The sequence below is a fragment of the Manis javanica genome, chromosome 11 (assembly GCF_040802235.1).
Source record: "Manis javanica isolate MJ-LG chromosome 11, MJ_LKY, whole genome shotgun sequence".
Lineage (NCBI taxonomy): Eukaryota > Metazoa > Chordata > Mammalia > Pholidota > Manidae > Manis > Manis javanica.
The window spans coordinates 4,491,992-4,518,329 of record NC_133166.1 but is presented as its reverse complement, the minus strand read 5'-3'; the positions used below and the strand labels follow the sequence as shown (position 1 = coordinate 4,518,329).

General features: G+C 39.6%; 1 long non-coding RNA gene across 1 annotated transcript in view; it reads right to left on the bottom strand.

Annotated features, from left to right (window-relative positions):
- Positions 1-1,897: 1,897 nt before the first annotated feature.
- LOC118971143 (uncharacterized) overlaps positions 1,898-26,338 on the bottom strand; it is a 120,387-nt gene continuing 95,946 nt past the window's right edge. The window contains exon 3 of the long non-coding RNA XR_005059451.2: positions 1,898-4,264. This is a non-coding gene — a long non-coding RNA (uncharacterized lncRNA). The remainder of the gene's footprint in view (positions 4,265-26,338) is intronic.

The following is a 26,338-nucleotide window of genomic DNA, read 5'->3' as shown; positions in this document are numbered from 1 at the left end:
TTGCTTTCTATCTTCCCCAAAATACATTGACATTTTCTACTCTGTGATCTCATCTCCTATTCTTTTGTCCTTTTCAATTACTTTACTGCTTTTTTTGGAGGGGGCAGAGACAAACACAGGCACAATTCTTCATGATTAAACACCAGTCCTGTATGGGCATCTTCAGAATTGACCCTGGAGATGCAAAATTTAAAATAACTTCAGAAATAGTGATTTTGCTTTTCTTTGTTATTGTTTGAGATTTTTAAGCATAAGCCACACATCTGTAATACATCTGCCTTTAATAAACTGACTAACTAGCTAAATAGGAAATTAAGAATACATACAGTTCCTTTTCTTTTTTCTTTTTTAAAAAGGCTGTTGGGATCTTCCTCCCCAGTTGTGTCCCAGGAACAGCAGAGGAAAAATTTTCCTCTATCCTTCAAGGTTCTTAGAGCTAATGTGAGAATCAAACTGACATGAGACAGATTAACAGGAGAAAAAAAAAAAACAGAACTTTATTACGTATGTTTGAAGGCCTGATAATGAAACTGAGACCCAAAGAAATGACCTAGGCAGGTAGTTTTTATCCATTTTAGTCAAAGAGACAATAAATCTGTGAAGTATTAGGACAAAAGAAACATGTTTGGGAGCTTCAGTTAGTAAGGAATTCTAAACAGCATTCAGGCTGGCGTAGTGAATTAGTAAAACCATAACAAGATTTGTTTCTGAAGCCTTCTTGGCTCTGAATTCCCTGTCTGTGGTGATAAGGATGTCACGCTACCTTTTGGTACAAAGAGGGTATTCTTCATGTGGGAGATTTATTTCCTGGGCTCAGGAAGGGCAACAAAGGGCGTCAGAGTAATTCTCCTGCTCCAGTCACTTTAATTCAAAGTAATCAGTAGGCCAAAGTGGCACATTTTGGTGACCTACCCTTGGCCCCTATGGCAGCCACCTTGTTTACTGTCCTCACCACTTGGACCTATACCTAGCTGGGTCCAAGAGGCTGGCATGCTTCCTGGCAGGATGTAGGAGAGGAAACGGAAGATCAAGTGGAAAGTTGAACTAGGTGAATGTCAGACTCTCTTATACCTCTGAGTCTAACGTCTGACATCCATTTGTAATTTCATGGCTTTTCCGATTCAAGCATGACAGTCTTACATTTCCACATCTGTACTGAAGTTACTGAAAAGCTTTCATGTGTGTTTTAAAATTTTATTTTAGCTCCCTTTCCAAAGATCCATCAAGAGAAATTTGAATTGAGCTTTACCTTTTTTGGGCTTTAGTGTTCACAAATATCAGAAGGCACCACAGAATCAGAGAAGCCACATCCTATTGCTTGCTGCCCTATGTCCCCCGAGAGGACAGATCAGACCAGGTTTCTACGTGAACTTGACGAACTCCTTTGTAACCAAGTATGACCATTAGAGGGAGTCTAAACCTTGTGAGAGCATAAAAACTCTTGTGAGGAAAGGAGAAACTGTATGAAAAGAGTAGCAGAGCACAGATTCTCTTCTTCAGGGTTTAATTTTGCTAATTAAAAAAAATGTTATGCCCGGGAAACGATATGCCTATTTCCTGAGAGTTCATGGAATTAGCCCTACGGGGGTTCCTATGAAACATAGTTAAACTGACTCCTATTAGTAATGACTATATTTATGCTGATTTTAATAACACAGTTAGAATGAGTAGATCACTTACTAGTAATAACTCAGTTATCATCAGTAATATCAATCATGTTTCTATGAGAGCAGAGAGACATGTGCAACAGGCTATGTGTGGGGACACCAGGAGAGGCCGGGTGTGCTTTGCAGAGGAGACAGGAGGTGATTCTGAGGAGTCAAGCCAACCTGGGCTCAGCTGCCCTCTCTGGGCTCCCTGGGTCTGAGGGGGCTGGGGGCTGGGCCCCGGTGCTCATCAAAGGCTCTGCAGGGGCTGCAGATCTGCTGATTTTTACTTAGCTTTTTCATGAGCCATGAGGAGAGTGTTTCTGAGTTTAGCTCGTTACCCTTAAATGAATGGACAGAATGGGCATGAAGAAGCTGGGGAAGCCGACAGCTTTGAGAACTGGCCCAGCATAGAGAACCCACTGAGTTATGTTGCATCACATGCCACCTATTGCTCTTGTTCCAGAAAGAGAGATAGCAGGGACCCATTTCCTTTGAATAAAACAATGCAGGTTGAAAAAAATGACTGTTCAAGCCATTCCTCACCTTACTTTCCCCAAAGACCTTATTTCACTTACTATTCTGTTTCTACCTCCCAGTGCAGGCTCGTTTCCATATGTTTCAACGTGCATATTTAGGAATCCAAGTAAATGATAAACTACTGATCAGTGGGCATTAATTCTATTCTTCCTTGAATTCTTCCAGGCATCAAGCATAGAACTCAGAACCTAGCAAGGGGCATTGTAAATACTACGTGATCTATTTAGTGAATGGCAAGACCCTGCCCACAATTAACTAGGTCTTTCTTTCTCATTTCTCCCCATCCTCACCCATTCTCTGTGACTTCCTTCCTCCTCCCATGGCTCTACCCTTCCTTCGCCCCAGGACAAAAGAGGGAAAAGAGGAAGCTTTTTAGCCCACTTGCAAGTGTTTTCAGAAAGAACCCTCTTTAAGACTTTAAAAAACCAGGTTAAAATCTCCCAGAATCCCTTACAAGGGTACTGAGGCTCAACAGTTATCCCCTTAATTTTGAGTGATAGAACCAACCTAGCAGGTTGGTTATGAGAGCTCTTTGCCTCAGTTTCCCCATATGTATAATGGGGTGAAGAGCACCTGCCTCAAAACTTCTCCAGAATAATATGGTGAGATAATGTTGTAGCATGCACTGCAGTCCTCAGATGAAAGGTACCATATAAATGACAAATGCTATTAAAATCCCTTGACTTATACAAGGTCATGGAAGCTTCATTGCTTGCGATGTTCAAAGCAAGACAGGTGAAAGGACAGGGGGCTGCACCTAAGGGCTTCTTGGCACTGGGACCTGGCAGCTGCTCATGAGAATTCAGATCTGTATGTGAAGCAAGGTCCTAAAAGCAATTCAGCACTGGTTCCAGAGGATGTTTTAAAATGCTTTAAAAATAAAAAAAATAAATTTATAAAATAACGGACCTTGGTCACTAAATCCAATAGTATAGAACTCTGGTAATAAGGCCACATTCTTGCCTTACCCGTTCCTAACTCCTGTCCCTTTTTCCTAGGGCAGCCACTTGTCATCTTTTTACTGTTTCTTTTGGGGTTACTTCTCATATCTCTAAATAAAATGTTTCTTCTCCTGTTTTTTGATTGATTAATCTTAGAAATCAGTTATGGAATTCCTGCCTTCAATCTATTATAATTTTATCACCCTCCATCCCCATTCCCTGAACTTTTCGATTTTGCCATATTGCCATTCCATTTCTTTGATCCTTTGAAACTTAGCCATAAACTCACGACTCTAATTCTGGTGTAGTCAGAGACACTTTGACTGTCCACCTGGCAAACGGGACATCTGCATCCTGGACTCTTCCTTTCCACTCTCTTTCCTGCCTCCCACTTCCAGGCTTCTATCATTTGAACTTCTACATTATCAAGATTGATAACACGTTCTGCTCTGAAACCATAACTGTATTCTGTGCTTTGTTTATGGGCTTAGTTTAAGAGTGGAAGATCATTTTAACTGTCGAGTGCAGAGTCTGATTTTGTACTTTGATTATATATATTTTCTCTTTAGCCTTTTCCTATAGTCTCTGATTCTTTTCTTTTTCTGATGCTGTTTGTTTTCATTACATCTTCAGTTGTTTTTAAATACTTGATCCGAATAGGTATTCTATTAAACATGTTCCGTCGGTGTCCCCTCCTGGGCCCCCCATCCTCTGACTCACTGCTCTCTGGGACGGCTCACTGCTTTGGTGAGCCCATCTCTCTCTGGTTCTTGGTTTACTTGTTTGCTGGAGCATAGCTTCAATAGCTCCCCCCAAAAGACGTATTATAAATACTTAAATGCCTAGAAATGTTTTTATTTTATCAACATAAGTGATACTTTGGGTAGAGAATTCAAGGTCGAATACCTGTTTCCTAAAACTTTGAGGGCATTATTGCACTGTCTTCTAGTTCCAACATAACTAGTATCCTTATGTAAAAAGGAAATTTGGACACACACAGACACACACCAGAGATGCGTGCACAAAAGAAAGACCGTGTGAGAACCTGGTGAGAAGGCGGCCATCCGCCAGCTGAGCCCAGCCTCGGGAGAAACCGATACTGCCAACATCTCGATCTTGGGTTTCTGGCCTCCAGAACTGTAAGAGAATAAAATTTTTACTCTTTAAGCCACCTAGTGTGTTACAACAGCCCTAGCAGACTAATAGACTGGTCCAGTTCAAGGGCCAAATATAGAAATAAACAAATTTGAATTGGCTCCTTTTAATAAGGAGAATTTATGGGGTCACTTAACTAACAGTCAAGGGCGGTAGGCTGCCTTTGACCACGACTGAATTCAGGGAGCCAGCTCTAGAAAAAAGTCTTCTTGTGCTTTATTGGCCTCCTTTGAATGACATGTGCTGAGGCAGTCAGTGAGGCTAGGGACATGTGGTGCTCTGATAATCTAGTCCTGCTATTGCATCCCACAAATTGCATGAGTAAGGAGGGGAAAGGGGTGATTGTCTCCTCAGAGGGAATAAATGTGGGGGAGCTAAATGACAGCAAAGGTTTATACATGCTAGGTTAAATTGTAAATTTTGATTCTAACTGTGTCTGGCTGCAGAGGCATAGCCTCATTCAGTTCACATAATTTAATAGTGGGATAATGGTGAAAGGCAGTAGGATTTAATCTAATTCATATTTAGTGAGCATTTATTATGTACGTTGAAGATACGTAATGATGACAAGGCCCATTTTTTATCTTTAGTAAGTGTGTAAGTGGTCAGTGACGAGGGCAGAGTTTTGATCTGTGGCCGGGCGGGTCATCCTAGAGCACTTTTCCCTGAGCTCTGTCTTTGTTGTGGGAAGGGGGGTTATGGCTCCTCTCGTTCATCAGCCCTCCAAGGCTCCATGAGAAAGCTCTGGGAAGAGAAACTCATTTCAGAGAGTTTATTCATCACTAGCCCTCATAGCCTTAAAATTTTATTTCTAATACCACTATAGTCAGTGGACATGCCCATATGTTTTTCTTTGACTGGTGGCTCTCAAACTGATGGAGAGGGCAGAGAAAGTGGGACGCTTTCTTGTTCCAAAATCTCCTAAGACTTGAGATCTGAACACCCTTTCTAACTATCCTCAGGAAACCCATTTCTGGGTGTGGTTCCAGGTTCTACTCCTGACTGACTGCATAGCCTCTGGTCTGCAATTCCATGGCTCAGTGTCTTTGAGAAGAAGCCCCAACAAGACCTATTTCCTTCTCTAAGATGTTGAGAAATACAATTAGAGTCTTACTTGTCGTCTTCTCCTAAATTAATTTTTTTCCCACAAGCTGTCCTCACTGATCTCAGTTAGAAGGGAGGTGACAAGAATAACAAGAATAAGGATAATAAGAAAATACCAACAGTAACAACAGTAATAATAACACACCTATTGAATGCTTTTTTCATATCAAAAATTCTAAGTCATCATGTTTAGTATGCACAGCACTTTGTAGTAAGTGTTCTCATTACATTATCCTCATGTAACCTATGGGGAAACTGAGACATAGAGGGGCTATTCTGGGTTTGCCTCACTCTGGAGCCACTGTTTGCACCTGTCAGATGCCACTACCTTCCTCAACAGTGTGGAGTCAAAGGGCTTATGGACCAACATTCTGCTCTAGCCCAGGATTGCCCAACTTAAGCAGCCCGAGAACCAGAATTACTTGGGGGGTTTAGAAAGAACCTTAGTGGTTCTGGAGCCTAACACTCAGTCTACAGAGGAGGAAATAGAGATAAAGAAATGGAGAGACTTGCTCAAGTTCACCCCTAACAGGACCTCTTTGTCAACAATGATTTCAAAACACCTTTCAAGTCAGTATCAGAACTCACTCGTTGTTAGTTAACAAAACGTTCTGCTCCCATGACATTGGTTTTCAGTGATAAATAGAAAAGCTGCAGGCACTTCTTTCTGATATTGGTGCTTCCCATTTCAAAAACCGAGTCAGACCCTTCATGCCAGCATGTTTCATCCAACACTTAAGCAGAATTTCCACTGGTTTGCACACGGCCTGGTCACTGCTCTTGCATGGTGGATGTTGTTTATGTCACCTGATGCCAACAGCGTCGTCTGATGTCGGAGTTTTGTCATTAGCTCCTCGACTTTCTCGTTAAGTGTCATACTGTTTTTCTGAACTTTGGGGTTGGTTTTAGAAGCTTTTGGAAATATCTAGTTTATTTATTTATCTTTGTTACAAGGAGCACAAGTTTGAGCCTTCTCTGTAGGCTTTTTCTCTTCTCTGATGACTAGGTTAATCAATTTATTTAAAAACAAGACCACTGGGCTTTGCTTGAGCATGGAACAAGAGCATCAGATGGCTTCGTATTTGAGCAGTTCTGTGACAGATTAAATCAACTTTTCAGGTTGGTGATGCTGGTATTTCACATGGGTCATTTTTCACCTGCTGTGGAAAATCATCCCATTCAGAGATCCACTTATCACAGTCTCCATTTATACTGGCTTCCTTTTCACTGATGATTTTATTTTGAAATGTAGTACTGCTTTTGCTATTTTGATCAGGACTTATATTTGAGGTCTCGATTCAATTTTCAAATTGGCAAAATATAATACCATAGTTAAAGTAAAAAATGCTAAAAATTTAACAATCATGAACAATGACATGCAAATGGAAAATACTTTAGCTGAAACAAACCAATTTTTATTAATTGAGTGCTGGTCCGGACAGGGCAATGCAGTCCCTGAAGAGCATGAGCAAACTTGAAAAATGTAACTGTTATTGGAAATGATGTAAGATTCCTGTGACAATATCGATCAATCCTGAATTTCCACATCTGCAAAATTATAAACATTTTAAAATTCATTGATTTCTCCCTGAAATTACCAAAGCACCTGAAGCCAGCTTGACACAGCACTGGCCAACCCCTGTGGCTGGGGGGACCCACTTGGAGAAACAATACTCAAAGGGTTTATTCTGGGAGAATCTTTTGTCTTCTGGGAATTCAACCATAAAAGTTAGGTTCACACCAAACATTCTTGTGGTCTTTCACAAAGCCATCTGAATTCAAGTAGAAACTGAAATCACCCCTTTCACAGCAAGATGGCCTTTGGTACCCATGTGGACCAGTATAGCACGAAGGAGAACAAAACACTCTTGCATCTGGCTGGCTTGGGTCCTGAAGATTCCACAGGATGTGTGTCACTTTCACCATTGGCTTTGGGCTGATCTGTGTCACCCCAAAGCTCATATGTTGAAGTCCTAACCCTGAGTACCTCAGCATGTATCTGGAGACAGAGGCTTTAGAGAAGTAACTGAGTTGAAATGAGGTCATGAGGGTGGGTCTTAGTCCAATATGACTGGTGACCTTATCAAGGAGGAGATTAGGATACAGACATACAGAGGGAAGACCATGGGAAGCTCCAGAGAGAAGACAGCCCTCAACAAGCTAAAGAGAGGCCTCAGAAGAGAACAGCCCTGCTGACTCCTTGTGTTTAGACCTCTAGGCTCCTGAATGGGGAGAAAATTAATTTCAGTTGTTTAAGCCACCCAGTCTGTGGTACTTTGTTATGGAAGCCTAAGCAAACTAATACACCCTTCAAGGATTTCACTTTGCAGTGGACCTGATGCCTGGAGGAAAACGGCAGTGTCTGGCCAAGGGGCTCATTGGTGAGCCCTGGAAACGTGGATGAGGTACCTTCATGCAGTTTCTAAGGTACCAGGACCTCAGAAGTTGACATCAGCAAAGCACAGGCTAGGGAGAAAGATGGATAGAACAGAGGATTTATGCAGTAGCTGGACAGGGCATGCTCATGAGCATGGAGGAGACATAATCTGGGAACCCCCAGATACTTGGTGAGGGCTTTGTGGGAGGCTGGGACCCTGTATTTGCACATGTGAATAGTATAAAATTCTATTTTTATACTCAGTATAAAATTATGACTAATATGATACATTAGGAAAAGTGGCATCTCATAATTGTTCAAATTTGCATTTATTTGGTAATTGGATTTGTAGCTTTTCTTTTTTCCAAACTGCTTCCTAATTATGGCTTGCATTTTGTGTGGCTTTTTGAGTAAAGTAGCACATATTTTTAGGAATCTGCTTATTTTATTTCTTTGCCTTTATGCTTATTGTATTCTTTTGTTTAATAGTTACACACACACACAATGAACACTTACTAAACTTTGATTCTGCTTTACATTTTTATATACAATATCTTAGAAACTGGTATAATATAATAATAAATTATTAATAATAACAAATATAATAGGCTCTCTTCACTCCTTTTCCCTAAGTCAAACTATTACTTCCTTCAAGATACAGCTCATGCACTACTTCCTCTATCAGGTATCAGTGGTGATAGTTATTCATTGAGCATTTATTGTGATAAGTGTCTCTTACCCTGAGGTATATATTTTCCACCCTTTCACAAATGAGGGAACTCAAAGAAAGACTGACTATAAATTGTTAAGATTACACTACCGTAACCAACTCTCCATTGTTGTGCTTTTAGATACTTTGCTAATTTTTCCAAACTGGTAAGTAATAAAATTAGGATTAAAAAAAATAACATATATTAAGCACTTACTCTGTGCCAGGGATTGTGCTAAATGCTTTACAAGGATTATTTCATGTAATTCTCACAACCCAATAAAATAGTGTATCTCTTTTACAGATGAGGAGACTAAAGTTCAGAAAGCTTAAATGAATTGCCTAAGATGGTGGAATTGGGATCAAACTCTGATCTCCCTGACCATGTCCCCTCACGCTAAGCTGAAACGATTATTTTCTTCATTCTGAATTCCTGTGTCATTTGCATACCTACCATCTGATTTCATCCTATATGTGTGTGTTTCGTTTTCTCATCTAGATTGTAAACTGTTTAAAGCTAAAGTATACAAGTGTTTTGTTCTGTCCCCAGCAGGATGCCTAACAAAGAGCTGGTGGACACCTATCTCTTGGTCAGTTGCATTGGATGGATGAATGGTGGGTGGATGGGTGCATGGATCGGTGGCTGGAGCACTTTTTGTTAGTAGATTTGGCAATAGTAGGCAGTTCAGTGGAATCCCTCAGGTGCCCATGGCTCCTGCAGAAAATTTAGGTCATTTTCACAAAACAGAGCAAGAGGCTGAGAACCTTGGGGAAGTTTTATGACAACAGAATTAAATCTTAGTGAATGTTCCACGTGTACCTGGAAAGAACGTATACTCGGCAGCTGTTAGGTGTAGAGTCCTGCAACTATCAGTTAATTGTAGTGGGTTGCTAGGGTTGTTCACAATTTTGTATGCTTACTGATTCTTGTCTCCTTATTCTACAGTTACTGAGAATAAAATAATGTATTTATTTATTTTATGATAAGAACTCCAACTATGATTATGGGTTTTTTTATTTTCCCTTTTAGTTTTGTCAGTTTTTACTTTATTTTGAAGCTTTTCTATTACATGCATATACATTTATACATTTTGCAGTTGATGTGATGTGTCTTCCTGATGAATTGGCCCTTGTATTATTATGAAAATCCTCTCCATTTATGTGATACTTTTTACCTTGCAGACTATTTTGTTTAAAAGTAATACATCCACACCAGCTTCCTAAACATTTACTGGTTGCATGTTATGTTTTTCCCCATTCTTTTATTTTTAACCTACTTATGTATTTATTTTTAAAGTGCATTTCAAGAAAATAAAAGGAATTTCTTGTAGAATTCCTAGAGTTGGGTTGTACTTAAAAAAAAAATCCTGACAGTCTAATTTTATTAAAGTCAATTGTTTCATTTACATTTAATGTAATTATCTGTACTTTATAGTCTTCAACTTGTTATACGTGTTCTATTTTCCCTTCTGTTTTTTGTTCTTCTATTGCTCATTTCCTGTCTTCTTTTGAGTTAATGGAGTATTTTTTGTATTCCATTTAATTTCCTCTTTTGGCTTCTTAGCTGTACCTAATTTAATTTACTTCATTTCACGTTTTGTGGCTGCTCTAGCAAGAATAATATGTATCATTAACTTACCAAGACTGTTAAAGTCAATATTTCACACCTTCACATTTCCTGCTTTTTCCTTACTCTTTGCATTTCAGTACTTCATTTCTTTCCTGACACTTTCTACTACACAAATATAATTATTATATCTGTATTATTTGATTTACTTGCTCTCATCCTTTGCTTTATTTTTGTCATGACTTTCAGTTACATATGTATTATAATGTTATTATTTTCACTTTTAATAGTTGTCTTTTGAGGAAATGATAAGAGAAAAACCTATAGTATTTTATATTTATCCCCAATTTGTGATGTTCTTATTTCCTTTCTGTAGAATCGTTTCTATCTGATATTATCTGCCTTAGCCTGAGGAACATCCTTTAGCATTTTTTGTAGTGTGGTACACTGGTGACAAATTCTCTCAGCTAACTTTTATCCCAAAGTTTCTTTATTTCATCCTTATCTTTGAAGGCTTTATTTACTGTTTGTGTGCAATAGAGGTTGGGAAGAATGTTTCTGGACAGAAATTTACAGGGAAATTTTCTTCTAAGATTGTATTAGTTCAATACTTCTGTTCAAAAGTGAATTACTAAAACTCTCAATAGTGAGAACCAGTGATTTTTGACTGAGCACTAAAGCTATCTAGTAAAAGGTCACTTTTGACATTGAGAAATGTTAAGTAATCTTTTAAATAGAATACTAACAACTCTGCCTATACAATGTCAGCTTTAAAACGCAGTGGCCTTTATTGTAAAACGCTTTGGTCAGATGAAGCCTTTGATGAAGGTGTGTCCCTCCCACAAATGACATGAAAGGTGGCATACCAGATGTGGTCTCACACCACATAAAACACATCTGTAAGAAGAAGTATCAGTACATGAAAACCCTATTCTCTGTCAATACGCCTCTTTCATTAGGGTTTATTACAGTGTAAGCTGTTCATTCATAAGCACTTATTAAGCACTGCAGAAGGTGTTGTTGGGGGATATAAAACTGAGGAGGCATAGCTTCTATTCTGCAGAAACTTGTTGAATAGCTGGGGACACAAGTCATGGACACAGGGTGGCTTGCACAGCAGTCAGAATCCCTGGCAAGAGCACCCTGCTGTGGTAGGACCTAAAGGCTCAAGTGATTTCAGACGTGAGGCAAACGGAAAAGGGCTGATGTTACTATGGGAAATATTTCTGGAGGAGCTGGATTTTGATACATACCTTGAAGGAGATGGATGTGGTGGATTAAAGAAGAGAAATAATGGTATTTGAGGAAAGGGATATTGGGGAAAGGAATAAAAGTATCAGAACACTAAAATGGACTTGGTAAAACATTTGTTTGGTGAGACCATAGACATGCCTTGACAACAGAGAGGTTATAATTTGATACGGCAGGTAACCTGAAGGCACTAAATGGAAAACTGCCATACGAAAAGTACAGTTTGGGAAGGGACTTTATGGCACAGAGAGATGAAAGAGCAAAGCTTGGAGTCCCTGTAAGTTGGAGACAAACTAAGGCTGAATCATTTTAGAGCAGTGCCATCCAGTAGAAATGTGATGTGAGCCACATATGGAATTATAAATTTTCTCATAGACACATTGAAAAGGTTAAAAAGTGAAATTAACTTCAATAATATACTTATTACCCTGATATATCAAAATCTGACACTTCAACATATAATCAGTATATGAATTATTTTATTAACTATTTAATAGTTTTTTTCACACTACATCTTTGAATTCTAGTGTGTATTTTTACTTATGGCACATCTCAGTGTGGATGTTAAATTTGCATCGGAAATATTTGATTTGTAGATTTTATAAGAGTTTCAGCTTTGAAAGTTGATTCACATACTCAAGTTGTTCCAAACATATAAACCCTTCCCAATAACTGACCTGAACACTGGTTATTAAATTAAATTAAAATTCAAGTAAAAGTTCCTCCATTGTACCAGACATATTTTAAGTTCTTGGTGACGTCCAGAGGGTAGTGGCCACTCTGCTGGTCAGCTCTGGTGTAGAGGCTTGTTCTGGGGAGACAGGAGGACTAGAAGCTTGAGTGGAGAGGGTTTTCATCAGAACTGTGCTTATCTTGATGCACCAAAGAGCACAGGCCCAGATCAATTTCTTTTTTCCAAAAGACAGAATAGAGAGGGCCTCCTTGTGTCTCAAAATGGTACACTGTGAAATCCCTGAACACAGGGACACACAGTTCTGCTCACTTTTCTTTTTATCCTCACCTAGTTCAAATACAAGGTAAATGCTTGTTAAATACTCACTGAAGAAACCACTTCAACCTAAATCCTGAATTCTTTTAGCCTTCTCAGAACATGATGATTTGGTCCTATTTGCCTGAATTTACAAGCCCCTAGTCACCTTCCAGTCATTATCAGCATCTGATTGCAGAGAGGGGACACAGAAGCATGTTTCTGCCTGCCTCACAGGGGCTCTGAGTTAGCGAGCACTGAGCAGCGATTCAGAAAAGCAAGCCGAGCAGGGCTTGATCTCGGTTTTCATTCCCTCTTTCTTATTTTCTAGCCCTTCTTCCCTCCCCACTACTGTTTTTAATGCCTGCATAAGGATTACTCTCCGAAATGAACACAGAAAGTTGTTCCATAGCATTATACAAATCTGAGGACTTCTGACCTCGTCCTATGATTTTTCTGGAGAGCCTTAGTGAACATTCTGTGAAGGGGTCTGAAATCAAGGTGCCCTGACTCTCATTTCAGTGAAGACAGTGTCAGTGGGTAGCGGTGATACTAGCTGCAAGGCTGTTCCCATCACTGTTGGGACCAACTGAATCCCTCTGCTACCTGAGGACGAGGACTCACTAGCTGGTTTCCAAAGCAGCCTTTCGTATGGTTTCGGGTTCACAGAATAATTGAACAGATAGTACACAGAGTTCCATCCATCCACCTCTCTGACATGGGTACAATGTCTTCTGTACACATTGGATTAGTGTTATATATCTGCTAAAATTAATAAACTAGCGTGAATACATTTTTATTCACAAACATTCATAGTTTACGTCAGGGTTCACTTTTTGTATTGTACCCTCTATGGGCTTCAAGGAATGCATAATGACGTGTAGCTACCATTACAATATCATACAGAGGAGTTTCACTGCCCTAAAAGTCCCTTGTGCTTCATTTATTTAAGATACTAAAAGGACAGTAATATTCTGTGACATAAAATTATGTGAAATTCAAATTGCAATGTCCATAAATAAAGTCATATTGTGACTTGATCACACCTGGCTGCTTACCTATTATTTGTGGCTGGTTTTGCTCTACAGCAGAGATGAGTAGTTGCCACAGGGACATCTGACCTGCAAAGCTGACAATATTTACTATCTGGCCCTTTACAGAAAAAGTTTGCTGACCCCTCATCTAGGCGATAAATATTGGTTGTTATGCTTTCAGTAAAACTGTGCCTCGGTAGAAATGATGTGTTTTAGATCTGAAAAGTGCCCTCTAGAGACTCTACATGCATTTTTTTAAGTGACAGAAAAAGTATTAACATTCACTAAAATGCAGCTCCAAGATGATAGGGATCCTGTCTTTTGTTAATATTCATAGCATCTATCCTAGAACAGACTTGGGCACAAGATAGGCACTTAGTGTGTATATGAATGAGTGAATAGTAGTACTTATATACTGAGCATAGACTCTATAGACTCTTTACACAAATCATGTCATTTCTTCCTCACAATAAGATGGGAGTACTTATTAATTCCTGTCCTGCTGGTGGCCCATCTGATGCTTAAATAACTTGCTAGGCTAACAGACTTACGTGGTAAAGCTTAGGCTAACACTTTCCTTGTACCTTCTTGTGGCCAGTTGTCATTCTTGCCTGTACTCTGGAGGCTTTAGGGTGTGTGGGCATTCGACAGGCTTGTCTTTCTTGGCACAGGAGGGCAACTGGACAAGGGCAGGCAAAGGTCCATGCAGGAAATAGTCAAAGGCTGAAGAGTCTTTGTAGCAGTACTGAGCCCACATGCACTCCATGGGGACCATTTGTAAGCATGCCACAGGTATTTAGGATAGTAACACAGCTGAGCGATTCTCTACTTGCTCTCAGACCCATCCTCTACATTTCACAAACTCTCTTGTCGACTGGATTCTGGGTGGTGAGGCCAACAGGATGCATTAGCAGAGAGCAAAAGCCAAGATAATTCTGCCTCTGCTGATCTGCTTGGTGGCACTTCCGGCAGTGGCTGTCTCCTCCGAATCCCAGCTTCTGCAAGACTGCCTCTTCCCTTGTGGTCCTACCTCTCGCTGGCAGCAACCCCGGTGGTTCTAACTCCAGCCACATTCAGCAGCATCCTGTTGTCACTAATCATGGGCTTGCCTCACCATCTCTTGTTTGGCTTCAAGCTCTTACACCTTTTGTGTAACCAATTCCTTATATTAAATTCTCTCTGTTGAAAGACTTAAGAGTTTTTTCTGTTCCCAGATTGGATGGACCTGTCTGAAATGCAGTTAAATCTCCATGTTTTGAAGACTTACAGATTCATTTTTTTATGTGTTTAAAATTCAATTAGATGTTCACTGGACAGCCTTCTACATAGCTGAGGGTCCAGGGTCCGTCTCCTTTGTGACTCTGCCTTTCCTGAGGGCCTTGGAGATCTCTCTTGGGTGCTCTGACAGCAGAGGGGAGAGTCAAGAATCACACATGGGAGGGTTTAGGGCCAATCTTGGAAGTGGCAGATAATACTACTGTCCACGTTCCACTGGCCAGAACTTCAGAGGAAATCCTCTGGTTGAGGGGCCAGGAGGAAGAGACAGGTTAGATGATCAGCTAGTCAGCCTTTACTCTATGGGATGCAGAGAAGACTTTCTGAATATCTGGTCGAGTTGGCCTGTGCGTGTGTTCAGATGGCTCGCCACTGCTTCTCTCCCCATTCTCTCTTCTCTTGTTCATACACAGTTCTCTTCATACATAGTTCAGGTGAAAGGCCCTTATTGAAATATAGCACAAGGTGATGCCTGCTCTCTGGGGGTAAGGATGAAGTGTGTATAAACCAACCAGTCAGACCACAACATGCCCCTTCAGGTCCCAGAAACTGGTGCCAGGAAATAGCCTTGGGCAGACTGGTGGTAGCCAAACATTATTTCATATACACTCCACTGATGAGGGCAAAACTTTGCTCCCCTGTGCATTAGTGTGGTGTACACTCTGCTACTCACAGAGTGGATCCCACCCATCAAAAGTATCAGCAGCCTCTGGGAGTTTGTGAGAAATGCAAAATTTCAGGCTCCTGCCCAGCTTTACTGAATCAGAACCTGCAATTTAACAAGATCCCCAGATGATTCGTATGCACATTAAATTTGGGAAGCACCAGTGTAATTCATAAAGTTAATACTTTGCTCAGCTGGTATCACAGGCTTCGGTGTGGGACTTCTAAATGTGGGACACATTCAGCTCTGCTCTTCCCTGGCTTAGGGATGTCTCGTCTGAGCAACCTGGAGTGAGTTCATACTGCTTTACCTCTCAGGCAAGCTAAGAAATTGGACAGAAAGGAGGAAAGGAAGGAAGAGAGGGAGGAAGATGGGAGGGAAGAAAGGCCAAGTTTACCTAGCCAGAGTGGGATCTGGGCCATAAACGCCCAGACTGCCCTGGGGTATAACTCATTGGGCAGCTGCTCAGAGACCAACCCTTCCCCTAAAGCTAGTGTGGGCTCTGAGCCATGTGCAACAGCAGTGTAAAACTGCCTCTCTCATCAGATTTGGGCAGGGGGCAATGGGCCAACTCTTAGCAATCTCTGAAACAGTCCAATTTTGATTTTAATTCCTTCTTGCCTCTCCTGTCTGAATGTGAAGTCCTATTTATCCTTAAAACTGAGCTTAAATGCCATCTCTTCTGTAACTCCCTGAAGCCAAAGCTTAACCCAGGCCTTTGATAATCCTTCTAGATGGACCTTCTCGGGCATGAAACTATGATACCTCTGCCACTGCCAGCTTCCTTTGCACACTCTTATGATCCAGGCTGGCCTCCTACCCTCTCCCCTCTTCCCAAGGAACATCGTGCCAACTAGATCATCGTGTAAATACATCCTGCTTAGCTGCTGTGCGGAGAGCATAAGTGTGATCCAGAGTTTCAACAGAGAACTTCTGGAGTCCTTAATGAAGTCCAGTAAGTTCTTGAAGGAAGGCTTCTGTCAAGGTAGAAAGAAACAATGAGAAGAGAAGCAAAGAACTCCATTTTTTTTTTTTTTTTTTTTTTTCTGCTGGGGCAGCCACATCGCTGCCTGCATGCAAGACTTGGCTGTGCAAAATTAATTTGGCAAAGATGGTACTTTCTTGCTGGGTTTTTCCTAGGCAACTCAGGGCAATAATACATTTATCCTGTAGCTTGGTGCATCAAGGGTGGGGACAGTTCTGTGTAGCTCTCAACCCAGGGGGTGGGGTGGAGCTGAGACAGCTCTGTGTGTGTGTGTGTGTGTGTACAAATCTAATGGGCTGGGCAGAAGGACTTAAGCGTTTGTATGTTTTTTGAAAGATTCCTTGGTATTTCTAAATCATTTACCCATTGTTAACTGCCTGAAATAAATCACTTTTTCTCATTCATTGATTCATTCATATGGTGAACATTATGAACTGTTGCACATGCAGAGATCAATAATGCAGTCCCCCACTAAGCGCTCACACTCCCGCTTGCTCCGATCTCACCTCTTTGTAAATGAATCCAATCCTTGCCTGTCCAGCCTCCATCCCACTTATACTCTGTTAAGACTTTATAGCCCCCTTTCCTTCTTTTTTAATTGGTAGACTTTTTTTTGAGTAGTGGTAGATTAACAGAAAAATTGAGCAGAAGTGTAGATTTCCCATATACCCCTCATTCCACCCAGTCCTTCCTATTATTAACATCTAGCATTATTGCAGTACATTTGTTATACAAGTGATAAGCCAATATTAATAGTTATTATTAACTAAAGTCCCCTTACAAGAAGGGTTCAATCTTGGTTTCATTTCAAGGGTTCATTCTATGGGTTTGGATTCATGTTTCACGACATGTATCCACCATTATAATCTCATACAGAATAGTTTCACTGCCCTAAAAATACCCTCGTCTGTAGCCTCTTTGCTCATCCATCTTGCCCTTCTTGGGGTCTGTCCCCATGTGTCCTCTGCCCTTGCAACAAGGTAAGCTTATGCTCCCTTGGGTTGAAATCAAGGTGCCGTATTTATCAGGTTACCTTGCCCCACCCCAGGACCTTGGCTGACTAACTACCCATATACCAGTAAATCTCCACATAACATGACAGGAAATTCCCCCGGCTTAACCCAGTGGAAAGATGCAAAATGAGATTAGAAGAGGCTGTGTCCCTAGGCTTAGGAAGTAAAAGAACCCATCTGGCTAGCAGGGCAAATTTGATTTCCTGCTAGGGAGCCTTAGGGAATTTTCCAAGAAGCGCCAGGATTTTAGAAATGGCTTTTCTTTAATCTTGATGGCTCTTTCCTCTTGAGTCAGACCAGCCCTTTGACGGAATATTTGGCAGATATAATTTTAGTGGTACAACAATGTGTCTAAAGAAGTGATAATTTATGGATGTGCAGGGTATAGGCGGCAGCAGTGGGACTAGTTTGGAGGGTATAGAAGCCTAGGAATCAACCCGATTGAGAAGCTGCTCATTTCCCAGGCCCCACTGGCTGCGGCACCTTGAGTGCTGGGAAACTTGTGCTTGGGAAGGACTCTGACAATGTATTTTATGTCTTATCTTCAAAATCATTGTTCCAGGAAGGCATCAGGGCAGATGGTAGTTATTCCACTTTGCAAGATTATATATCCATCTGCTGGTGACAGCTTCTGTAGGGGCTGGGAGCTGTGAAGTTCCCCCTTAGAAGGACCCTGACTTTGGAAGGTAGTAATGAAATAAGTCTCCTCACAGTCTGCAGGCCACCCCATGCCACAGTCCAGGAGGCCAGGACTGTCCCTGGCTCTCTTCCAAGTGCTCCTCATGATGTTGCTTCCCATTCCGGATTCCAGGGAGCTGCCATCTGACCCTGCCTGGTAGCTCTGCCACATGCTCCTCCCCCCCCCCCCACCCCCGCTTCTATGGAACTTGTTATAAACTATTGTCACCGTGTCCTTATTGTCCATAAGCCTCACTGGACTGTAAGATCCTTATTTACTCACTGAGGTCTGGACAGCAAGGTCAGCAAAATATACAGGTTAGTTGAATAAATGGATGAACTGAAGGGATGTGGTGGCTCTTTACCTCCACTAATGGCATCGCTGTTAAAAAACAGAGGCTTGTCCACTAAGAAAGGAGGTGGAACTGAAATAAAACAAAAGTACCTCTTTGGGGCCTCAGAATTGCAATTTGGGGAATACAGATTCCAGTATCAACCCAAACTGTTCTCCCACTAGGGAACAAACGTTAGGGTTCTTACAATGAAAGGGAATGTTTATATACATTTTTTACAAAAAAATTTCTGTTGGTGTGGGGAGTGGAAGCTGATCTGGACTGAGTAGAACTGGTTGCTAAGGCTGTCACTAAGCAAAGTCTCTTACTGTGATTACTGTAGCAACTTGCAGGGGTTTGGACTGAGTGAGTCCTTGGAATATTTGTGGTTTGGCCCAGTTCACAAGTTCACGGTTCCACCTGGTGAGAACGTGCACAGGGCCCACGTCCTTAATGGGCTCTTGCCTCTGTTTAAAAACCTCTTTATATGAGTGTCTTGATTTTTATTTCACCTTTCACAAGCCTCAGTACTATTTTCACTTCCTTTTTCAGCCTGTGCTCATTCCATTTGGTGACCAAGTCCTATCAGTTTTAATCCTAACATATCTCTGGAATCCTCTTCATTTCTTTGTCCCTACCTGAGCATCTCCTGATGGGGCTGCCAGATAAAATACAGGACACCCAGTTACATTTGAATGTCAGAAAAACAACAAATAATTTTTTTTAAGTATGACCCAACTATTGCATGTGACATACTTATGCCAAAATATTATGCATCGTCTATGTGAATTTCAAGTGTAAGTGGGCGATCTTGTATTTTTAAAAAATGTATTGTGATAAAATATACATAAAATTCTCCCTTTTAGCCATTTTCAAGTATACAGTTCAGTGGCATTAAGTACATTCACTATGTGCAACCATCACCACTGTGCATTTCCAGAACGTTTTCATCCTCCCAAACAGAAACTGTATCCATTATGAAATAACTTCTCACTCCTTCCTCCCCATATTCCCTAGTAATATCTATTATACTTACTGTCTCTACAAATTTGCCTATTCTAGGACATTACATAAGTGATTCATACAATATTTGTCATTTTGTGTCTTATTTCACTGAGCATAATATTTTCAAGGGTCATCTACATTGTATCATATACCAGAGTTTCATTCCTTTTAAAGCTGAATAATATTTCATTGTATGTACTATCACATTTTGTTTACCCGTTCATTCATATGTTGAACATTTGGGATTTTCCATCTCTTCTCTATTGTGAATAATGCTGCCAAGGAACATCGGTGTATAAGTATGTGTGAGTCCCTGCTTTCAGTACTCTTGGGCTTGTACCCAGAAGAGGAATTGCTAGATCATAGGGTAATTCTGTGTTTAACTTTGTGAGGAACCATGAAACTATTTCCACAGCAGCCACATTAGTCTATAGTCCCACCAGCAATACACAAGAATTCTACTTTCTCCGTATCCTTAGCAACACTTGTTATTTTCTAGCCATCCTAGTGAGTGTGAAGTAATGTCTCACTGTGTTTTTTTCTGTTTTATTATTGTCCAAATTGTAGTAAGAACAATTAACATGAGATCTACTGTCTTAAGAAATTTCTAAGCGCAAAGTACAGTGCTGTTAATAATGGGCACAAGGTTGTACAGCAAATCTCTAGAACTTACTCCTCTTTCATAACTGAAACTTTACACATGTTGAACAGCAACTCCCCATATCCCCCTCCTTCTAGCCCCTGGAAATCACCATTCTACTCTCTGCTTCTGTGATTTTGACTACTTTGAATTCCTCATATAAGTGAATCATGCAGGATCCATCCTTCTGTGACCGGCTTATCTCATTTTTACATGACATTCTCAAGGTTCATTCACACTGGTAAATATTGCAGAATTTCCTTCTTTTGTAAAGACTAACATTCTGTGTTATGTATATACCATATTTTCTTTATACATTCATCCATCACAGATTTTTCAGTTATTTTTAAATCTTGGCTCTTGTGAATAATGCCACAGTGAACATGGGAGTGCTACTATCTCAAGATCCTGATTTCAAGTCTTTGGATAAATGCCTTGAAGTGGGATTGCTGGGTCACATGGTAGTTCTATTTTTATTTTTTGGAGGAATCTCCATGTTTTCCACTAGGAGCTGCATTTTACATTTCCACCAATAGTGTACAGGGGTTCTGATTTCTTTACATCTTTGCCAACATTTATTGATTGATTGATAGTGGCCATCCTAACAGGTGTGAGGTGATACCTTGTAGTTTTGATTTGCATTTCCCTGATGATTAATGGTTTTGAGTATTTTTTCATATAACTGTTGGCCATTTGTATGTCTTCTTTGAAGAAATGTCTATTCAAGTCCTTTACTCATTTTTTAATTGAGTTATTTGTTTCTTTGCTATTGAATTGTTGGATTTCCTTACTATTTTGGCTATTACCCCTTATCAGATACATGGCTTGAAAATATTTTCTCTCATTCCAATGGTTGTCTTTTTATGCTTCATTGTGGTTTTGATTTGCACTTCCCTAATGAATCATGATGCTGAACAGATTTTTTAATGTCCTTATTGGCCATTTATATGTCTTCTTTGGAGAAATGTCCTTTTCGAGTCCTTTGCTCATTTTTGAATTGGGGTTTTTTGTTTTTGAGTTGTAGAAGTTTTTTATGTATTCAGGAACTTAATTCCTGATACCATATATCAGATGAATGATTTGCAAATATTTTCTCCCACTTTGCGGGTGGTCTTTTCAGGGATCCTGTATTTTTATTTGCTAAATCTGGCAACTCTATGTGTGTAAGAGTTCCTATACACCAGTTGTTTGCAACAAGGGGTGATTTTGCCCCACAGGAACATCTGGAAATATCCAGAGACATTTTTGGATGTCAAAACTGGGGGAGGAGTGCTATTAGCATCTAGTGGATTGAGGCCAGGGATGTTGCTAAATAGCTTATACCACCCAAGATAGCCCCCAGTAACTGTAGAAGCTATCCAGTCCAAGATGTCAATGGGGCCATGGTTGAGAAACTGAACGCTGCTGTTTTTCAGGCTCATCACCTTCCAGGACACTTGGAAGTGGAAGCTCCAATGATGACACCGCTCTTGGAGCCTTTCTCAGGGTCCTCTGAGACTTAGTTCTGTCGTTATTGGTAGAGAAGGAGAAACTGGCAGTGAAGGGAACCAGATCATAGCTATGAACTAATTTCCTTAACTCTCACGGACCAGATCAAGTCCAGCTCCTGATACAAAGCATCCCAGACAAAATAAGTACAGTAGATCCCTCTTATCTAAGGAGGATACATTCTAAGACCCCCAGTGGATACCTAAAATCACAGATAGTACCAAATCCTATATATAGTATTTTTTTATACATACAAACCTATGATAAAATTTATGAATTAGGCACAGTAAGAGATTAACAACAGACAGTAATAAAATAGAACACTTATAATATACTGTAATAAAAATTACATGAATGTTGTCTCTCAAAATATCTTACTGTACTGTACTCTCCCTTCTCCTTGTGATGATGTGAGCTGATAAAATGCCTACGTGATGAGATGAAGTGAAGGGAATGATGTAGGCACTGTCATGTGGTGTTGGGCTACTACTGACCTTCTGACAATACATCAGAAGGAGAATCATGATCTGTTTCTGCACTGGAGTTGATTGAAACTGTGGTAAATGAAACCACAGATAAGGCCAGGCCAGGGAGTCTACTGTATTTACTGAGCACCTATTCCATGCACCAGGTACTGTCCTAGGCATTTTGACAGAATTATCTAGTTTAATCCTCACAATGATCTTGGGACATAGGTGTCATTTTCCATTTACATATGAATAAATTAAGTTTTGGAAAGGCTGCATCTTTGTTAAGTGCACCTTAGGTTGGATTGTATTTTTTCATTTGTGTATCCCCCATTTCTAGCTCATAGATTGAAGAATAATAGAAAAATAATAAATATTTGTCAAATAGGTGAAAATTAAGCCGAAGAGCTAGGGTTTGCCTTTCTAGCTTGATTGTAGGAACTCTGAGAGCTGGGATCATTTGCTATAATCTTTAAATATACCTTGAATACCTAGCATACTGCTAAGAATATAATGAATATTCTATAAATGCTTCTTTGAGAAAGTCTGAACGCTGCTGCTTTTCAGCTCATCACTTCCCAGAACACTTGGAAGTGGAAGCTTTGAACTAAAGTGAACTGAGTACCATTTATGGAGCAAATGCATCTTTTTGGAACCTGAATGTTTGTTTTGTATGGGGCTTCCATGATTCATAGGTTCTCAGAGCTGGAAAACACCTTGGAAATCACCTAGTATAACATCCAGTCCAATGGCACGATTTCTCTTTAATAGGGTTTCTTCAAGTGTGCTCCTGGATTAGCAACACCAGCAGCCTTGGGAATTTGTTAGAAAAGCAAATTATCTGGCCCCACCCTTGACCTGCTGAATCAGAAGCTCTGGGATGGAGGTGAGCAATTTGTGGTCTAACAAGATTTCCAGGTGTTTCTGATGCACAGAAAGTTTGAGAACTGCTCTATTGCAATCCTGGAGGTGTGATCTGCTCGTTTCTTGGACATGCCCACTAGTGGGTTTCCCCACATTACCAGGTTGTCCACTTCATATTTGTATTACTTTGATTGTAGAAACTTTCTCCTTATTTTCAGTCAAAATCTGCCACAGTTACAGCATATTGGCCTGCTTCTGTATTATGGAGCTAGAGTGAATAAGGTTTGCTATACTAAAATTTTCTATACATAAAGATAGGCCTTCTTTATGAAATACAAACCTGGCAGTAGAGAGATGGGTGTGGTGTGGCCAGCAAGGGCTTAAGTTGCAGCTCCTTATGGATGGTTTGGAAATTGGCCCAGTCCCCTGAGGACCACCAAGGACTAGATCAGGGCTCCACCATCACAGCCATGAATAAATTACCAGCCTCATAGCCTCTTCTTTATCATCTTACTCCACCTGATTTAGGTCTCTCTAACCAAGCAGTTGGTAAGGATCTCTCAAGGGTATTTCCTCACCACCGGCCACAAACATAATACAACTGACAGAACCTTTCAAGGATGGGGCTTCAACTTCAAGTAGTCCAGAGAAACTCATCTTGATGCTCTTTGCCTCTGGATTTTATAGAATCTTATATTCATAATGCTGGCAAGAATCTTAGGAGTCATCAAATACATCTTATAAATATAAAAACAGAGGCCGAGGTTACCAAACTAGCAATTTATCCTGGGATCTCTGGCTCTGACTGGTTTTATTTCTCACTATGAAGGCTAACACTATAAAGATTTTTAAAAACAGCCATATTAAGATATAATTCACTTACTTAAAATGCATAACTCAATGGTTTTTGACATATTACATTATTAATTTTTTAAAATTGTGGTAAACATGTATAACAAAACTTGCCATTTTAACCATTTTAAGTGTATAATTCAATGGCATTAATTACATTACAATGTGTGCAACCATAACCACTATTTCTATGGCACCAAACAGAAATTGTAACTGTTAAACAGTAACTCCCCATTAACTTTCCCTCAAGCTTTGATAACCTTTAATCTAATTTTTGTCTCTATGAATTTGCCTGTTCTAGAGATTTCGTATAAATGGATCATACAGTATTTGTCCTTTTGTGTCTGGCTTGTTTAACTTTGCATAATATTGTCAAGGTTTATCTATGTTGCATAATGAATCAAAACTTAATTTTTGCTGGCTGAATAATATTCCACTGTATTTTAGTGCCATATTTAAAAAATGCAACCCCAAATTACTTCTATTATTATTATTATTATTTCATTCAATCAATGCCTGCTCAGATTTATCCATTTTTTCTTCTACTTTGATTCTTACATCGCATTCCTTCTATCTGAATTAAATTCCTTTATTGCTGAAATACATATGTTAGTAGTTCTTATTTATCTGAAAATGTTTCAACTTTATCCTTATATAATAATTTAGCTGGGGCCAGTATACTAGGTTGACAAGTATTTTCTCTCAGTATTTTGAAGGTATAATTTTTCTAGCTTCTATTGTTGTTTTTAGGAAATATGCTTTCAGTCTAATTACCATTCCTTTGTGGTGATCTGTCTGTTTTCTCTGGCTAATTTTAAAATCTTTATGAATTTGATGTTTTATGGTTTCAATACAATATGCCAAGGTGTGGAGTTTTAAAATTCTATTTGCGTATGTCATGCTCTTTGTGGATTTATGTCTTTCATTAGTTATGGAAAATTTCAACTTTTATAATTCAAATACTTTTATTTCTTTAATTCAAATACTTTTATTTCTTTCCTTCTGGAATGTCTATTAGATATATATTAGATCTTATCTTTCTATCCCAACCACTTTTTCATATTGTTCATTTCACTGTCTCTTTGTATTTTGTTCATTATTTGTTAATTATTTTTATTTCTAACTTTCTTATTCCTTTAATATCTTCACAAAAAGACTCTCCAAAGGTCAAAAAACCTTTGAAAAATATAGTTTCATATTATTTATATTTCACATGGGTACTGGTTTTAATATAATACAAATAGCACTATGTAAGAAACACAGTATGAGGGTATGATGCAAATCACTACCTCTTAAATAGCAAAGGGTAATGGATATGCTCTTATATTCCTACTACCTGTGTTGCTCTCCTGATACATAACTATTAGGCCCCTAAAAGATGGAAAACTTTACTGAACATAAACATCAATACCTTCTGTTTTATGTTTTATGTTATTTATTTTCAAAATTTGCTGCATTTTAAATCTCTTTATAGATTTTCTTTATTCATAGCTAAACTTCCTTTATTCTGTCATTATCCTAAGCAATCACATATTAACCATATGTGCTATTAATGTCCACATATGTAAAAATCAAGCATAAAACTGTTTAGTCAGGTTGTGTGGGATATATATTTAAACCACAAATTTCCCTAATGCATTGTGAACAATTTAAACTCTGCTTAAAGAAAGGTGATAATTTCAATTTCCAGGCTCTGGACTATTATTTTTTAGAAAAATGTATTTTAAAATGATTGAAAATAATCAGAATAATTGTTATCTTGTAAATTAATCAAGAACCACAAAAATTTTAAAAAACCCCTCTATGCTCTGGTTCTATTTGTATTTAACAATACATTGGAAATTGTGCAAATGCCCATGATAAAGTTTATTTTCAATGCACACTACTTCAATTTTGATGACATGGTTTGTACTGACAGGTCCTTTTTCAAGCTGAACACCAAAATGGAAAACTCCTACCAATTTCCAACTAGCTCTGGTGCCAGTGATGTGGACTGCTTCTTTCCTAATGATGACGGACGATTTTCATCTACATTTTTTCACCTGAGCAGCATTCTGACCACAATTATATAGTGACTGGAAGGTGATGCAGTATGCTGCAAGATGTAAAACAGCACAGTATCTGAAAATAAATACTGTCAGCGTGACTGAAAACCAGACCTGCCAGGGAAGCTGCCACCAAGATTAACTGGACTTTTCTGTTTACTTTGCTAATGAATGTTGGTTTTCATTTCACAGTGGCCCAGCAAGGATTGAAATACTTAGTAAGTGTTCTCAGTGTTGGAAGACTTCAATATCTGATGTAAAAATGGTAGCAATCAACATTACATTTTTTGGAATTATCCTATAAGTAAGTGCAACTGGAATAAGATCTGCATAGGTCAAACTAGTATCTAAGGCACTGGTAGGTATGTGATCAGCAAGTGGTCCAAGAATACTTCCCAAAGCTGAATTAAATAATCCTGATTACAAGCAATAAATCCACCCAACAAATTGGTTATCCCAGTACACCTTGCCAGTGTGGATGCTTGAACTCATTCTCCCAGGATCCCTGCTGCTTGAGAGACCTGGGCCCTGCCACTGCTACACCTGCAAGGGATGCCAGTTTGGAAGGAACAGTGTGAGCAGACGGTATAGCTCCAACCCACTGGCAAGCTTGAGGCAGAGGCTTCCAGCTCTTTGGAGGCAGGAGCAGAGTGTCAGATGCCCAGGACATGAGTTGCCTGGAGACTCTAGGGTCTGACCAGGCTAAGTGGTGGTGACT